The sequence below is a fragment of the Zonotrichia albicollis genome, chromosome 8 (assembly GCF_047830755.1).
Source record: "Zonotrichia albicollis isolate bZonAlb1 chromosome 8, bZonAlb1.hap1, whole genome shotgun sequence".
Lineage (NCBI taxonomy): Eukaryota > Metazoa > Chordata > Aves > Passeriformes > Passerellidae > Zonotrichia > Zonotrichia albicollis.
In genome coordinates, this window is record NC_133826.1 from 21678469 (window position 1) to 21697668 (window position 19200).

At 37.4% G+C, this 19200-nt stretch overlaps 1 long non-coding RNA gene across 4 annotated transcripts in view; it reads left to right on the top strand.

Moving 5' to 3' along the window:
* LOC113459279 (uncharacterized) overlaps positions 1 to 19200 on the top strand; it is a 161509-nt gene that overhangs the window by 44203 nt on the left and 98106 nt on the right. For 3 of the 4 annotated variants that reach the window (XR_012581389.1, XR_012581388.1, XR_012581390.1), the window contains exon 3: positions 8718 to 8801. This is a non-coding gene — a long non-coding RNA (uncharacterized LOC113459279). Of the gene's footprint in view, positions 1 to 8717; positions 8802 to 14233; positions 14352 to 19200 lie in introns of those variants that run through there. The other variant, XR_003380380.2, reaches the window with a different exon arrangement.

The following is a 19200-nucleotide window of genomic DNA, read 5'->3' on the forward strand; positions in this document are numbered from 1 at the left end:
CAGATTTGAGTGTTAGGGGAAAAGCATCAGTGTCCTCCAAACTTGCTTTACAGATTGCTAAGCCCCCCAGGTGAATTTAAGTTTCAAATGGCTTACAGGCCTTCCTCCTTATTCAGGACCTGAACTCAAACCTATCTTATAGGATGTAGCTGTTAAAGGATGAGACCAAGAAGTTCTGTTCTGTGGTGTGCTGAAGGTCTGCTGAAAGAGAATGTTCTAAAAATTCCTGCAGCTTTTGAGTCTTCACCGTAGGGGCAGGGAGAAGCTAAGAAGCTCAGGGCTGTAGCTGTCCTAGGCTGGCTCCAGGCCCCCCAGCTCTCAGTTCGTGTCCAGAGCACTTTGAGCCCACACCTGCAGTGCACATCATGGCTGTTTTCAACCCAGACCCTGGAGCATTCAGAGACACAGGCATGGGCAGAGGTGGGGGCCCTTGCCAATCAAACCTGTGTCTCTGGGTAAAGGAATTGGCACCTTACAGAGTGGCAGTCTGTTAAGAGGTGGGGTAGAATAAAATGACATAAGCACTAAAGGACAGCAGTAATAAAATTGCAAGGGCAAAGTTCTCTTACTACTTTGTGCTGCAAGTTTTATTTGTAGGCTTCATTCTTTTCTCAGTGTGCCTTTTTGATACAATTCCATGTTAAGGATCTCCTATTGTCATCCAGATAAATGTGTTTCTACCTAAAGAATACTGCAAGCTCACAAATTCCACTTAGGATTTGTTTAGTTCTGTTTAGTAAATCTTTTCAAGTGAAGTGTTGCTGTTTTTGCCTTGCTTACTTTAAACCCACTGTTGGGATTAGTTTGGTTATTTACTCTTAATAATGGAAATAAGTCAAAGGGGAAATGCTTTTCACACTGAGCAGGCACCATGTTCTTCTGGAATGAGCATTCTTTTCCTTTGTTTTCGAAACAATCTTTTGATTTCTTTGGTTTTCCTTTCATGACGTTTAGGAGGAAAGGAAACTGCTGTTGAGCATGGGATGCCTGGGATTTCTGTTTTACATTAGACTTTTTAAATATTTGAACTCTGCTTTGTGACGGAACAAATTAGAGCTGAAACCGCAGGGCGGGTAAGGAGCTTCAAGGTTTCCTTATTTGATTTTCAAGGGTCTATATTTACCCTACTCCATTTTATACTGTGAAGTACCCTTTCTGGTCATTCTAAACAGTCTTTTTATTGGTAGCAGGCTTCTAAACTCATACTAACCTGCACAGCAGCTGCCAATAGTCTCTACTACTATGTTTAAAGCAAACCAACCAAACAACAAAACCCCAACAAAAATAGCACATTTCTTCTGCTATGTGCTTTGGCAGACATATGAAAACTTCCCTTATGCCCTGTTTCATTTTTATTTATTCTTTCTGCCTATCTCAAAGCACAGTTTATAGCAGCTTGATTTCAGCTTTATGAAAAGTTAAAGCAGTGTGTTTTCCCTTCTTAGTAAGCAGCTGGTGAATAAGAGACCTGCATGTTGCAGCTTTGTTCAGTGGGACACAGCACTGCTGGCACTGCAAACTGGTGCCTTCCCAGAGTCCCAGCAAGGCTCCATCTAGACACCAGTACTCAGTTCAGATGCTTGTGACAAGGGGATGTGTAATCTCCTTGCTTCTGTATTGGGTATATTTGCTGTGTGATAGAAACTTGAGAGAGATTCACTTGTTCAATAAAAAGGCAAGTGAGATGAAACTCATTTCCTAACATATTTTATCTATGCCAGCAGTTTGGTAGTTCTTATATACAGTAAGCAATAAAACTAGTTAAAAGATCATTAAATAACTCCCATGAAATTATAACAATGCAATAAAAAATCTAACCAACACAGAGCACCTTACATCATGGAGCCCTTTAATCAGTCTTTTCCTGGGCTGTGTTCAGACCAGTGGCCATAAATCTATCAGCTATCCAATCTCCAGCCCTGCATTTCCTCTTTTGCTCTGAGATCCTGGGCCACCGTGGAAGGAGAGCTGAAATCTTGCTGTAGTTGCTCTGGTGTGCCAAGCAGCTGTTCAAAGCTAGAGAAATTGCTTTGAACAAGGCAGAGAGAAGTTCTGATTTTAAACTTCTATATTAAAGTGGTAATGAAATGTATTTTTGTACATAGCTTTGAAAATCCCCACTGTGGAATCATGTGCTATCAAGGGTCATTTTAATAACATTGATTGTTAAAAGACACAGCTCCCAGTGTAAAACCAGAACTCATTAGAATTCAGGATAGAGCTGATTACAGAGGAATGCGTAAAACTGAATATTAAGAAGATTAAGAAGAGCTGGATATCAGTGCTATATTCCAAAGGGAAATTCACCATGTACTTACTGTCCCAATCAGTGGTACCCAAAGGCAATGTGTACCTCTGTGAGTGTACCCTACTGGAGAGGGAACTCTCAGAGTTTGGCCAAGGGTAACTATAAATATTAAAACCTTTATTATCAATGTTTGATAGAAACATAAAAAATTTATGATTGTATACAAATTCTTTCTTTAGCAGAGGAGACACATGAGATTTTATACTGCCACTGTTAAGTCACTTTTTTCTTTCAGACAAAATCTAATTATTTCCACCCAAATCTCTTTCTTTAGCAGAGGTGGCATCATCCGAAAGTAAAACAGAATGAATAGCTGAAGCTCTGTATATAGTTAAATAGCAGATTCTGTATCAAGGTCATTCAGATAGGCTGTTCTGCTATGTTTTGTTTATTTTTCTTTTTTTCCCCTTTTTTAGTTTCCAATCCCCCAGCCTCTCTACCTCCTTTTGCTATTCAGTATGTGTTTGTCACAGACTCTCTCTTGTTTAGAAACAAATGCATTCAGACATCTTTGGTACTTAGAAAAGCAGTTTCAAATTATAGCAATCATTAACATACCAGGAACACATAGGAGTTATCCAGCATATAGAAAAAAAAAACTGGGAAGACTTGAGTGCACTCTGTAACTGTACAAAATGGAAATTAGAGGTATCTACCCAAATGTGAATTTCCATGCCCCTATAACATGCAAATGGAATTACTTTCCATGTTGTTGAAAAAATTAGTTACATAGACATAGAATCTGAAGAGGGAGCCTTCTTGTCTTGTAGTGGGAAGCTGTATGAGATGTAGCAACACTTATGTATTTAAAATATGATTATCAGAATTGAAATGCAGAATTAACCAACCTTTCACTATTTATGCTAATGGGACAATAAACGTAATCTTCTTGAAAAATACAACCTGCAGAGAAACTAGCTTAGAAACTAACAGTCAATAGTGGCACTAGTAGCATTCTAGAAATGTCACAGCTCTCTTGTGAAGGACAAAAAAGATGAGGACATACTGGATTTCTACATTTTACTACTGTTTTCTGCTTTCTCAGCTGGTGTCTTTGAAGTGGCCAGACAGTACTCACTGGGAGCCTTCCCCCCTCCCAGCATCACCTCCAGTAAGACTCCAGCTCAGCTGTAACTCTGTGTAACACTCTGCAACAAATAACCAATATTCATCTCTTTAGTTTGTCTTGGGCCCTCTGCAAGTCCAGAAATATTATTGTTGCAGAAGTGTTTGAGAAATACAGAGTGAGGATAAAAACCCCCAAACCAACAGAAACCAGGCATTTAAAATATTCTTCTAGGCTACCTATCCTCCCATGTAATGTTACTACCATGCTGCCATGGCCTTGCTGCAGTTATTTTTCCTGTGGACAATTACATTAATCCTCTTGGCTTTCCTCTTGCAAACTACACTGTGTGGCCAACAGAGTGTGAATTTTCATATATTTTTGAGCAAAAATGCACACTTAGATGTGGCAATATGTTTGTGGTGACACTGCTATTGCTCTACTGAGTTACAAGATTCATTTCATGTACATAGCTTTAAGTTTATTTAATTTAGATTAACAAAAACCATCATAGTATTAGAATAATCAAAACTATATAAATAACTGAAGCTTCTTTTGAATAAATCAATTTTTGAATATACAAAGAGTAGAATACACTTTCCTGCAATCTAGGACAAATGCTGTGTATAAAAGTTTCAGTAACTGTCCATGGACAGTCTTTGCTGTAAATGAGTGTTTTTGAATAACACCAGTAATCTGAAGGTAATGAAAGCAGTTTATGCAAGGTGCAATAAACAGCCATTGTTGTGTCTACAGAACATTACTTTATGCTATTGTGAAGATTATGTCTTTTTAGTCTTCCATCTGTTTTGAAAAAAAATAAAATTCAGAGGCCACTAGTCTGAAAGAAACAAGGACAAGATAATAACTAGAGACACAATTAATCCCTGTGCTTTGGAATAGGACAAATCGTTACAACAATCACAGAGAAAGCTGTACAGAGGTTACAGGAAGGCAAGTTAATGCAATGCTTATAAAAGGGAACAAGGAGTGTTAGAAAGAGCTAAATTACTAAAGCAAAGAAATGAAAATACAGCTTAATACGGAACAAATGTTGCATGCTGTGTATTAACAGTGGAATGCTTGCAGAAAATATGGAAAAGTCTTTGTTTACTCAACCCTGACTCATGGGCAAAGGTTTATATAAACTGAGCCTCTCTCCTGATCACAGGTATGTGAGAAGTCCTGCGGGGATGGGTAGTCAATGGGGCTTCTCACTCACTTGAAATCAGACAAATGTTTGGATTCGGTAACTCAGGGTACAAACTTGGCTGCATAATTGTCAGCAAAAAGCTCCCATTTTATCACTGGGGCCAAGATGGCGCTAATGCAGCAGGCCCAGCTGTGCTGCCAGCACTGGTTGCTGAAGGAGCAGCAGAGTTGCTGCAGGCAGGGCCCATGGCTGGATCTCAGCCCTGCTCCTGTATGGGGCATGCGGGGCTCTGTGCCCTCCTGAGCTGCTTCTGGGGCTCCCCTTCACTCGCTGCCACCAATGAGCTTTTGTCCTGTGTGCAAAGGGGGAAATGTCAGCAATAAAAGTCCTGATTAACGAATATACAGAGCAGATCCTGCTTTCAGTCATGCCCTTTCAACCTCACTGAAGTTGAGGCTGTCTTGAATCTCATCAGGACTTTTTCATGCCTGCATCACCTCCAGAAATCCAGAAAGGCTTTGGGATGTTAAGGGCCAGGACCAACAGAGCAGAGGTTTATATAGTGGGACATCAGAGTGGGGATGAGAAAAATGCACCTAGAAAGGACCACAGCAGGTGATGTAAACCCTTATTACAGTCTACAACAATTTAATGAAAGTAAGTCAGAATAAATAAATACCTGAGGTGGAACCAAGAGACAGCTGACCCAGACTGAATGAGAGCTAAATTGCAGTTGACCCTATTGCATCACTAAATTACCCTCCTCAAGGGGAAGGAATAAAAGTTCCATGCTGGTTTTTTTCTTTTTTTTCTGTTTTAAAAAAAGTTTTAATAATTCAAAGAAATGTCTACTGTTAGTAACTGTGCATGGTAAACACTTGATGGATTGAATTCATTCCCCTGTTTGTGTGCTGACATCCTTCTCGCTGCATAGGGAGATTCTACAGATGTACAGAAATGCTGCACAGGATGGGATGTTTCTTTATGGCATTTCCGTGTGCTTTAAATCTCTGAAGGGTTTTCTCTGTGTGTGCTTTATATTGAGTCGTTAAATACAAAAACAAACTTATTCACAAACCAGCTTTGATCTAGGCTTCCTGTGATTTATGTCTGCTGCCTATAGCATGCACTGAAATCCTACCTGATTGTTATTAGCTCCCCAAATATTTATATCACTCCAGATAATCAATGCTTATCACAGCCAATACAGATGTTACGAGTTCCTCAAAGAAAGGCACTGTCAGCATAATAGCATTTTAATTATTGCAGCATATGCTCTCAAATAAGTCTTTTCTTTCCAGTATCAATTGGACAGAGTGACTATACACATCTTATTAATAGATGATGTTAAAAATATTACCCATGTAAATTACAGCTTTTCCCACCAAGTGTAAGAAGCAATAATGCAATGTCTTGGAGGTATTAATGTTCACTTAATTTAAATCATGTTGCTAGTGCTGTTTTCTGTTCTCATTCCCTTGCGTTTGTACTCTCTACAGAATGTTTTTCATTCAACTGCTGTGTAAAACAAATTTGCTTGTGGGGGTTTGGTGATATAAAGTATCTGACTGGCACCAGTGCATTAGTTATTCTACATGTAACTGAAAACATAAATTCAATATTTGGAGAAGTAGAGATAGCAGCATCTGCTGGATTAGGAGATGCAGATGACATGTTTTTGGTTATCAAGTGTGCTGCAAGTTCATGGGGAAATTCAGTGGAGAACACTCTGAGCCCTTCTGTCCCTTAGCTTCCCAACTTTAAGTAGCCTCTTACAGCCTGCACAATTTTGAAGTTCTCCAAAAGGAAGTGCAATGCTTTTTCTTTTTTAAAAAAGATATTTCAGTGAAAATAGTTTTATTTACTTTGTAAGGATGACTAAATATTCATCTGTCTCCCAAGAGAATCTAGGCTAGGAACCCTATGAAAATACTTCTGTAGGCAGCACAGTCATGCTTTGAAAAGGGGAATTACTCTTTATTTCTTTATTAAAGTACTTGCTGCTAATGCAAGATATTAGGGACTCAGTTCTGAATTAGAATTCTGATTCTGTCTCCTGGATAGATGCAAATCAGAAGATAGATATACAAATTGGTGGGAGAATTTTTCATGCTTTAACTACCTAAAACTTCAAATCTCACCTAAAAAAGCCCCAAAACACTAAATTAAAGTTAAAATTGTTTTTGAAGTGGTTTAGCATATTTCCTTTATTACTATTCTCAAATCTGTAATTTTTTTGTTTCTGATGTATACAGAATACACACACACACACATATATGCAGCTACACGTAGACATATAAGAGTCTGCTGAAATTCTTGGGTTTTCCAACTCACACTGAGTACAATAATCAAAGTTTTTCCTGAAAATCCCTGTTCCTGAGGGCATTGGATTTGTTCAAAATTTCAGCTTCTGTTTGAAATGCAGACTTTCTGGAGCCTCAAAACTACCTGGTAAATCTGGACCTTTCATGACTGACTCAAAAACCTGAAATGTAACAGTAGTAAGTTATCTGTGTATTTAGAAGGAGAGAATAATTTGGGTAAACATTTATTTGAAAGTTTATAATGCATCTGAATGAGACTTCCATTTTCTTTTGCAGGCCTAAAGACATACCATTTTACAAATTATGCAATATAATCTATGTAGGTCCCCACAGCCTATATTTCTAGTCATGTTACCTGTGAAAGGCAGGTTTCTTCTGCTGGAAAATATCCTATATGTTATCTTTATTTTTACTTACTAGAAACATAGAATTGTTTAGGTTAGAAAGAGTATATCATTGAGTTCAACCATAAATGAAGAATTTGTGGTTTTTTGTGGGTTTTGGATATAAGGGTTTTTTTGTAGTTTTTTTAGGGTTTTTTGTTTGTGGGTTTTTTGTTTTTTTGTTTTTTTTTTTTTTTTTTTTTACTTTCTAGATTCAAAGTGATGGCTTGAGCTTACTTATGTGATGTTATTAGATCACTGATCACTATCCCCATACTAAAAAGCAGGTCAAAGTTGAGTTGATTTAACTCAGAATTTAATGTAAACTCTTGTTCCTAAAAAGTAATTGCAAGTGGGTAATTTTCAATGCAGTGAATAAACTTTATATTCTTTCATAATTCATTTGATAGTTTCTGTACAACTCTGCTGAAGGACTCTGACAAATGTGATACTCATGATGTGTGAATGTCTCATTCATGTGCAAACTGTACCAATTCAGGATAACAACCAGTGGGAATAAAGCATACCTGCAGACCTATAAACATAAAGGGAAAAGAAAATTGGAAAAAAAAAGGTCATGTTGGTAATGCACATTCCATTTTAGGATTAAGGAAATAGTCACTGGAAATAGTTGTGGTTGAGCAGACTCCTCCTCTGCTGATTTCTTTTAGAAGTGTATGAATTGTTTCCTTTACACCATTGAAATGTAGAAAAAGGGTTTTAATGCAGACAGTAAAATTCATGGTAACAATCCCTATGTTAATGTGCAGAGGTGTACTTGGGAGCAGTATCCTTGTGGCCTGGTCTGTTGCATGGATCTCTGAGGACAGAAAATATCAGGAGATTCAGCACCACTTGCACGCAGTGGCACTGCATTCTCCTTCAGCACATATTGAGTCTTTTCAAGTAAAGTTTCAGGTCATTTGTGGGGCATCATTGCAGGTAAATGAGCACTGTGTTTATTAGTCTCTCTGGTAGATAAGGAGGTTTCAGTTTTAATGACTGCAAGATCAAATATTTGACAAAAAGTGAAAAGCAAAGACCGGACGTATATATTCTAAAGTGAAAGAGGGAGGAGAATAATGAGTTGGAAAGGAATAAAACACAGGCTGGTTTGTGGAAAAGAATGCTACAAAGGTCTCTGTGTGAATCTTCGGTTCCTGGAGTTTATGCCAATTCCTTTTATTACTATTTCAAGTAACCAGGTACATATGGCATGTTTGTAAGTAAAGCAGTCAATGAAGTTAGTTACACCTCTGCATTTATTACCCTACCCCTGAGTATTATTAACTTTTACATTCCCCATAAAATATAATTTATCACTTAAATAATTTGCTTTGTGTCAGGGTTCAGTGTGCTCCAGTGCTTTCCTGCTCATTAAATGAGATATTTTTACTTAATGAGCCCAGAATGTCCTTTGCATGTAACATTAGAATTGATTTCAAACACTCCATTTTTCTAACATATTTATATGTAATTTCAGAATGTGGACTTCATTCCCCAGTCTTACTCTGAAGAAAAAAGAGCTACAAAGAGTAATGACCCATGAATTCTGGAGAGAAACACAGTAAGTATGTGTGGATTTTTTAAAAAACCCCTATTATCTGTCTTCACTTTGCATTCTTTCATCTAGTTTGAAAGTCTGACTTACTATTTGAGCCTGATGCTGCAGTTATTACAAACATAATACTCCATTAGGGAAGTGTTTTTAGAAGGGACTGCACGATATGTATTTCCATGAAATTAACAGCATTTAAAAATAACCCCACACTTAGATGTATGTGTGTGATGCCCTGATTGATATAGCAGACAGCTAGTCTTTCAAATGTACACAGTTCACATGTAAAATATACATTCATAGGATAAATAAACATCATAGAACTCTAACAATGTGCACCTAATGGAGATCTGGTTCATCTCTTTGCAATTGCAAATAATCACTTTGCAATTATTTAATAAAATCTGAGTAGAGAAACCCTCTGTTGTACAGTAAATCACTTGCTCATAATAATGGAACCAAAAACCAGCCCAAACCTCTGAGCTATCTCAGCAATTCCAGGATAAACACTGTGCCGCCACACTTTAAATGGAATTTCGCCACCAGCTAGGTTTCAAGGAGTCAGTGAGCAGTGTATGATGGATTCACAAGTGGGTGTTCATTTGAGTCCATTATAACAAATGTGACCATCTGTGCATCAGCTGTACACCACTGACATGCAGGGTGCAAGTCTGATCAGTCAGGTGCTCAGGATCTATGGCAATTTGCATGGCATGAAACACTCAATAAAGGACAGGAAAGCTGAAATTCAATCCCATAAAAATGCTAATATTGTAATATAGGGTTTTTTTCTTCTGAGTAAAAAAATATTAACTCATGAAATAAGCAAAAAATATATTTAACAGAACTTACAACTTTTTTTCAGAGTGTATTTGGCCATCATTGTGTCATATGCACATTTTCCCATGGTTGCCTTGTCTCACCTGATTAAGAACTTAGACATCACTTTGTGTTTGTTCCTCTGGGCTGGGTTCCTTGGCTGATGTCTGTTTCCTCCAAGGCAAGTGCAGCCATGTACCTGGGGTGCAAGTGTTTGTTGTGGGCTGTGCTGTGACTACTGTGGCACAGAGCAGGCAAAGGAGCATGAGCAGGAGGGACCAGTGGGTAGGCAGTCTGTGCCTTGATGCAGCAGCCTTCCTTAACACACGTTCATGTTTGCCGAGGGAAATCTCAAAATTCTCATCAGACTGACAAGACCAGCCTATTTGAAAAAAAAGTTTTTAAAATAGTGCAGTAATGTTTCATGAGACTGGGCCATGCCTTGTAGGTCAAGGGGAAAAAGAATGTTTCCCTGGTTGTGGCAAGGAGAAAAAGAGAACATTCGCTGATTGTGGCAATAGGAGTTAACAGCAATGTGATTATCCATACAAGTGTATGAAATGTGAGATCTTCATCATTGCCATACAGGGAAGGAAAAACAAATGCAAAATTGGAATCAACTGTTGATTATAATTTAGTGAGGGGTGAATACACCCAGGTTATTTATTAAGGCCATCTTATCACTGAAAGGGCTGCTAAGTGACATAATAGCTCTGATACAGATTGGGGAAACAATGTCATTGAATATGTAAAGTATAAGGGAATGTCTACTCTTCTCTTGCTGTTACCCATCAGAGGGTGCATCACATACCCCTAGGAAATCCATTTATTTTATTTTTCCTTACAGTCCTTCATTTTGTCCATTTGAGCTGCAGACAGTTAAGGCTGGCGCACTCAAGCTGAATTTGCTTTTCTTTTTAATATTTTTCACTGTAAAATGAAAAGGAAGAGTGTTGGTGTTTTGTTTTGTGCTTTATTTTGGTTAGGTTCCCTCTCCTTCCTCCCCCCCTTCCCCAGTAAAAAAAAATAATGCTATCATTTGCTCCAAGAAAATAGTGAAATATCACTTTAGATACTGAGATCTGTAATGTTGTAGCATATTTATATGGTCTGATGAGTTCTCAGATGATAAGAGACCTTTTTTTTCCCTTCTGATTCTATAAAAGCAGTAGACCTGCCCTTCATTTCATTTTTTTAAGGATAGACATGACGTATTTTAAATTTCATTTGAATTACTTTTCTAGGTTATAATTATCATTGATTGTTATGTTTCAAATTCTAATGTCAAAGAATTTACTTTTTAAATGAAAAATTAGTTATTTCAGTAAAATTTCAATAAAATACCTAGCCAAAATAATTAATTTTTTAAATCAATTTTTATCTTCTGCACTGTGAATGTTTAGTTACTCTGGATGAATAATAGTTTGGTTGTTATATAAATCCTGGTGATGTCTCAATGTGTGCAGAAAGGAAAATGTGATGCATCTACTTGAGAAATTTCTATGATGCATCAGCAAGTCTTTTGGGAGAGGGATTTGCTGTGTTGCTTAAGTTGAGACTGGACCTATTGGAGGTGCAAAACTGGAGCTTTCTCCCTTTTAGAGTGTGCCACTCCTGGGAACACATTATATTTTAAGAAAATTCAGGTAGATCATAGAGGAGTTAACCTAGTAATATTTCCTTTATTCCTGTAATTGACAGTTTGCATTTTATTAATTATGTATACAGCTGATCTTGGCACGGGTATTAGGAAATAATTCTTTTCATCAAGGAACTGTCAAGGCTATTTTGTGGTTGCTGTTCTAGATCCTAAGCCTGGGGAAGAGCACAGTTAGTTGTGAAAGTCTCTGGCCAACAGTCACATGTGAGGTGCTGCAGAGCTGGTCACTGGCACCTGTGAAAAGGCACTAACAGGTGAAGGGTGCTCATATGGGGCACTTCAAGAAAGTGAGGAGCACAGCAACCTAAGGTTATATGCTGATTTTTCTCTGATATTTGAGATCCCTGTCTGTGACTAGAAATGGTTGAGGAGGGAATAAACATCAGATGGATAGAAGTGTCATTTAAGGGGCAAGTGACACTGCTCCACTGGGCTGGTACCAAAGGATCCATTATACGCATCTGCAAGCAACAAATTTTACTTAGATTTTTTAAAATATACTATTTGTATTTGAGAAATAGTCTATGTATTTTCAAGAGAGTTTGAGATAATGGTACTTATCAGATTCCTTTTGGGAATGGCAGTAAGTATTTTATAGCTAGTTTCAGTTAACATAAACTTTCAATAAATCGGATACATAACTTTTTACACATGTAGTCTAAGGCCAAAGGTTCTCTTCACTCTTTCAGAGCACTGACATTAAATTTTTTATTAGTATCCATGATGAATAATGCACTTGACTTCAATTCTGACAGTACTATTGAGAGAAACTACTGCATGTTTCTTGCAGAAGTACCTAAATAGCCAACTTTAATGCTGAGTAAAAGTTTATCTTTCTTTCAAATGAATTACTTCTTTGCTCGGTTTGTAACCTCCTGTTACCTCTGGTTACCTCAGTTTGTTCCATGTACCTCCTGACAGCTGCAGCCTTTCTTGCATCAGTGGTCTCTGTGTTGCTGCCATCATATTGTGTCATGACAGCTGGATTTCAAGCTATTATTTATTTGTGTTTGGGGCTGTGTGGCTTGGTTTTACAAAGGGGTCCTGGATCTAATATTGCCATTGTCATCCACTTTGCCACTACTGTGTATACTTGCAGTTGTCCAGAAACACTTGCAGAGAAATGTAAATTGCTATTCTTAAACATAAACACAGATTTTCATATTACATACTATTGGCCACTGTGCCTGAGTTCATCTGCAGTTATTTGGGCACTCTCCTGCTTTTATAGCTCAGATTCTTCACACTTTTCTATTTGAGTCCTGTGATGCTTTGACTTCTCTGCTATGTTTGGGATGCTCCCATATTGTTTTCAATTTGGCTGGAGTAGCTTTGCTTGCTTGCAAAATCCCAGGCTTGATTTTAGATCTTTGATACACTCTTTCCAAGTGTTTTGATACACTCTGAGTGTTTTATACCAAATCCAAAGAACCATCCAGCTTTCTACCAGGAAGCTAACCCTTCCCTTCATATTGTGAAGTTTATTGCAGTTCAGATCAGTTAAAGACTTTGTGATTTCTCTCTCCTTTTCTATTGCTTGCTTGAAATTGAGTTTCTTGGGGATTTTTTGCATGGGTGTATTTTACATGTAGCCTGATTCGTATCTCCTTCTAACCACTGCAAGTCTTAAATGAAAATTAAATAGTTGCTGAAAGTTGTGATTGGCACAGGGCAGATTTTCTTTGCATCCCATGTTCCTGGGAAGTTAAACTGCAGTAAGAAATGCTAAGCAGTACAGAACTTTCACCAGAACTTCTGAATTTTCTAACTGTCATCTGAAAATTGTAACTTACAGAAAATAAAGCTCCTATAAATGAAACTGGTTCTGATGTTCATGAATCTAACTTTGCTATTTTACAAGTCTCCTGCTTTTACATGTGAAGTGCAAAATGATTCTATGAGGAAAATGAGCTTGAATCTCATTAGACATCATCCTGTATTCATGGAACTGGTTCACTCATATTTTATTCATTAAATAATATTTGTCAATGTGTTTTTCTATTTTAAACTCTTACTGTAAAAGAGAGCGTTATCACCTCAAAGTATTTGTTTCCTAGAGTGAATGCCAATATTATCCAGTGACGCCATATTCTCCTAATTATGCTGAGGGTTTCTTTCCTAACAGCATTTATTTTCAGGTGTCAACAATACTTCAGTTAAATGTAGTGTAAAGTGCACTTATTTAGCAAACTTGTCCTTCAGAAAAGGGTTTTTTTGTCTTTAAAACACCACTAGATTTTTTCTTTCTGTCAGTGCTTGATACAATAGAAATCTTAAATCAATAACACTTCTTACTCCTATGCAATTGATGCATAACATCCTTCTTCACACACAGGTTTAATGTGTTGTAAGTTAATTATCTGGATTGCGTAGAGGGTCAATGGACCTTGGTATGACCAGGATGTAATGTTAAAGTGTTCCATTTCCTTCCAGCCCTGCTCAGCTGTCTTGCAGACTCCTCTCTCTGTGTCAGCTCTGCCATCTTCTGCACTTTGGTCTCTTAAGTGTTTTTAATGCCCCTCCAGGGCTTGATTGATAGGAAAAAATTGCTTTACCATAAATTTGTCCAACAATTTTCTTTCTTCTGAAGATGGAGTACCTTTCTAAACTGGGCTTGTATAATGCTACTTTGTAAAGTATTCTTACTCTCAGAGAAATTTAAAATAATAGCCTTATTTTAAATCATAATGAAATTGCAGAGATTCTGCATAAACAAATGCAGATTAAATTTTTGGTTTTTAGATGCCTAAAAATGAATCAACTATGCTTCAAATGTCTGTCAGGGAGAGTTTTTCTTTACAGTATCTACACATTGAACCACATAGATGAATAAAACTGTTATTAACTGTGAAGAAACGCTGAGGGAGAGATTCTCAGCCATGAAGAGCGCAATTAAAACATGCATTCACTGGGTTTAAAGTAGCCAATTTCCTTTAAAAATCAGAGAGGCCACCTCTATTATGTTTTTTGAAGCCAGCTTGGCTATTAGTTGCTAGGGTAACAAGATCCAAGACAGGGAATAAGTCCTGTCCAGGCAGCACAGTGTTATGGGTGTCTGAGATGAATGCGAAGAAATGCTGGTAGGAACATTCAATTATGGATTCTTTTAATTTTTATTTACCAGTCTTTTTTAATACAAGAATGGTGAAAATATGTATATGTTTGTAATTAAAAAGATGCTAGTATATTTTAATTGGCTGAGTAACAGATGACACTAAAAAGTTAAAAGAAAAGCAGATAATACTTCAAATCTCAATAAAAAAAGAGAAAGAAGTTCTACTTAAAACTCCCAGCGTGTTGGTGGGATCAATTTAATGTCCTGTGCTGTGTCAATGTCACTTTCATAAACTTTTGCTGAAGTGCTTTTCCTACTGTATGTTGAATGATGTTGTCAGGACTGTGAGTCGGGGGTTCGGTGGATTTGAGTCTACTTTACTTCCCTTGATGAAAAGGTCACTGCCACTTGTAAATCTGTTTTACTCCCTGCACAGTTGTTAGTGTCAAAGTCTGTCAGCTCTGTGGGATGTTAAAATTATACAACTGTGGTAGGAACAAGGATCACAAATTCCCAAGTGGTACATCCCAAGAAGAAGTCTCTGATCTTTGTGTAAAAGTTCTGTGAAAAGTTTTTCATTCAGGATTTTCAGCTCACTTCGGCTTGATTGCAGAAATAAACAAAATTTCTGTTCTGTTCCTCCCATCTGGTGGGCCTTCCCCACTGATAGCTCATCACAGGGCCACTTATGTCTGTAGCTCATGGTTGCAAGTGAAAAAAAATCTGCTTTATTTTTTTAAGGTTGCAAGGGCTCCAGTTAAAGCACAATTAAAACCTGGCCTGTGTTGTGTTATGTGATTATGTTTTGACAAATCATCACTTTAGATCAGCTTCACAATTATTCATAAGTTATTTGGAAAATACGAGGAATAAACACAAAGTAAAACCAATGACCAATTTAAGGGACAACACCTGACCTCCAAACCAAGCTTCCAACCAATATAAGAAATGCAAATGAGAAAACCTCCCAAAATCTAAACTCTCTTTTCCTTTACTCATAGTATCATAGAAACTGTTCTGTGCATATGCAAAGATAGCTTTTTACTCAGCACTTTTCTCATGTGAGTTGTCATACTTTGCCAGTATGCAGCAGATGCAGTGGGAGCACAACCAGCTGGAGAGCCAAGAGCTGTGGCTGTGTCCTCTGAGCTTGATTGATTGTGACGTGGAGTTTTCGAAGTTTTATGCTCTGGCTGTGCAGGAGATGGACACAAAGTTCTTTGCATGTGAAGTATGGCCAAAGCTTTTAGGTGGTCAATTGCCTGCTTAATCCAAGGGGCTTTGCTAAGACAGAGTCAAGCTTTTCATACCGTGAGCTATTTCCATATGACCTTGCGACTAAATTGATTTTTGAATGGAGTAGTTTGCTGCTGAGGAGACAGAATGGGACCCGAAAGGGGCAAACACTGAATCTTTTTGGCTTGACTTTCAGTCAAGGTAACTCACTGGGGTCCTGAAGGTGATGCAAGTAAACATCTGCCAAGTGAATCTTTGTGTCAAGGCAGCCATTGTGGGCAAACTGGGGTAGGCAGCTGTGGGTAAACATATATCAGTGTGCCAAGTAACCATCAGCATGAGGGGAAGAGGACACACTATGATGCTGATTTTCCTTTGCTTTAATTTTGACTGGAAAATTCTCTTTTTGCGCTGCTGAATCTGATCTAGAAGCTGTCTCAGGCACGCCTTTCAGTGATATGAAAGCAAAATCTTTCATATGAAGTTTTTCTTCTTGTCAAAGATTTGAATGATAGGTAAACAAAGGAGATAAAAAAGAAAAAAACCGGAAGCTTTACTTACTCTGAGAAAAAATTTACTGCCATTTCTATTAATCACTATCTTGGTTTTATAGATATCTTTAAAAATGTCATTCAATTTGCCTTTGAGATCACAAACACTTCTGCTTAATTCTCCTTCCCAGCCTCCTGAGAGAATTACAGCATAAAAATTCTCCTACTCCCTTTCTTATCAGATTAATTTCTACTATTTGAAATTGTCAAAATTCAAATGGCAGATATTTGTACTTACATAATTAGAAAGCTGAATAGATGCCTGTGGTAGCAGTGCTTGTGTTTTCTGTAGACTCACAATGTTAGACAGAGGGCACATCTGAGGAATGTAAACAAACATCCACCTTATCAGGACTTTTACAACTGAGAAATAGAAAATAACATTTTTTTTTCCTACCCTCTGCCCTCCCTTATCCATCCAATTCTCTAGACTTTGCTCGATCTTTTGCAGTTTCTAATTTTCAGCTTCTTTAGGTACAGGCAAATGAAGTGCAATTACAAACTCTTGGAATGATTCTTTTAAATAGGAAGAGAGGTTCCACACTGTCAGGTCTGTACGCACTCATATAAGGGGTATCTGGTTTTTCACTCTGAAATAAAATAAAGAAATGTGCATATGCAAATGTATCTGCATACATCTTGATATTTTTATTCTTTACAAAAACAAATTTTCAAAAACTGATTATTTATATTTCAAGATAAAAATCAGATATCTATGATCTAAATAATCGGATTTATTTAATTGTTTTACTCTGGACCAGTTTTCTACATATATTTCTAGGCAAAAGGAAATAGAGCTTAAAACAAAGATTCTGCCAGGATTTGGAGAGTTTTGGAAAAGTTACTTACAGATCAAGTTTACTGACTAAATATCTGAGATGATTTACAGACAAAAAAGAAAAAATATTTAAGGCCTTGTGTAGCAGTTTCAGCCTTTCCAGAGAAAAAAGTTACCTAGTTGTACAAATATTTAGTATCAATGATTTAACCTTTCCCTTAGTAAATCAATTTGAAATACTGAATTTTAAAGTGGTTCTAAAGCATTGTGGAGAGAGACAATATTTAGGTGCTGCTTATTCTTTGAGTCTCACTTAGCCATTGTGAGCTTCATACAGATGGTCAGAAATGGGCTTGTCAAACATCTGCCCATGAGTATCTCCCAGGTATTACTGGGCTTTTTGCTTATGCTTAACCCTGGCCTTTCTTCAAGTTTTCAGTCATATTCTTACTGCTTCCTTTCATGGCAGACAAAATTACACCCCTTTGGACTTCCTAAATGTATGTATTCTATGTCAGCCTGCAGAGGTTTCCTATTTTCTGAGTCTCATGTTATTATTATTTGTCTCCTGTCTTTTATTGTATTTTAAATAAATATTTCAACCTTTTTTTTTTTAATGCACCAAAACACCTTTTCACTCTCATCACAATTTTCCAGATCTCCCATCTGCTTGCACTGTCTGTGCTGTCCATGTCACAGCCTCTTCTCTTGGTATTTCAAGAAGGCACTTTCTCCTTGTAGTTTGTGTTCTTAAATCTTGCCCAGAAACTTTCCTTTCCCTCTTGGCTTACCAGGCAATATTTTGGGATATTTTTTCAGATAGACTAGCAAACACCACCACTTTATTTTGCAGATGCAGTGACACGCTGGCAGAGCCCAGAGCAGTGCTATGAGGTAGTTCTCAGCTGTATGTGGATGAATGAAGGATGTCTCTTGTTTCAGACTCTCTTCTGATCCTGGGGAAAGACTTTCCTTTTTGCTTGTTTACTTTGGTCTAGATCCCAGACTCAATGCTGCCTTAGCAGAGTTGAAACATTCTCAACTTCTCTTCAGCTAATTGTTATTTTTATTCTGAGAATGAGGTCTTTTGATATGCATGAGGTGAATCAGGGCAGGTATGAAGTGCTTTGCCCCTGTGTGAGTTCCTGTGAAGATTCCTTGTGTGAATTCTTACAGCAGCAGCCCAAAGAATCCCTTATTTGTATGTCCAAGACTGATGGAGACATATAAATTTCCTGTAAGTTTTGCAACATGAAGCATCAATATATTGGTGTTAGGCTAGAGGACTGCAGTTTTTTCAGAGAAACAGATGTGTGAGATGTGCATCATGTTACCAGTGGTAACATGGACAGCATTTTTTGAAAAAAACTTCAGCTCAAAAATGTGACTCAAGCAGAGGCTGAAACTGAAGCATCTGCTCAACTGAGATGGAAAATTGTATTTGGGAAGAAGTGAATAAATACCCATGACAAATCTTCAGCTGCTCTAGTTCATAATGGAAGTTCATTCCCATAATGGAAGATCATTCATAAATGATCATTACCCCAAACAGAAGCTCTCAGTGGCAAAAGTAATTAAGGCTGTGAGTGAAAACTATTATGTTGATCAAACTATATTAAAGGAGGAAGTTTATAAAGATTATCAATTTGTGACAAACTTCTTGCTCTGAAAAAAAAAAGTTTATACTGATACTTAAATTTGGAGAAGCATACAGTCTTTATAAAACTCCAAAGAACCCCTAAAACCTGTAACACTTTATCCAGCCTCATTGAATTGTTCTTCTGCAGATATTTTGAAGGAAAAACAATTAAGAAGAGCTGGTGTATGCATAAGTGCTAAGTATGTGGAACATTCCCAGCCACAGCCGCATGACAGCGATCCTGTCCCTGGGGTCAGGCTGCTTGCTGGTAATTTCCGTGTGAGGAATCTCTGGGACTGTGAACTTGCTGAACTGGGGAAAACTGGTGACCTGCCACTCCTAAACCAGAATATACTATGCTCCTATACTTGTTCATTCAAAAATCTGTGCAACAAATCCAGCTAAAGTGTCTTAACTGCTAAAATGAAGAGCTGAATAATTTTATAAATGAATTCTTTTGGAAACATCTTGCTAATTGCTTCAACATTTTCATTGTTACATCTGGAAACATTGTATGTGCCTCACAGGTGCAGTGGCATTCTGTATTATTTATGCCTAATATTTGATGTGTCATTTTTAATGCAAAAATTAGTGCTACCTAAGTTCCTTTTTATAGACTGAAAAAAAGAAGGAAAAAACCCTCCATCATTTCCATACTCTCACCCTCCAT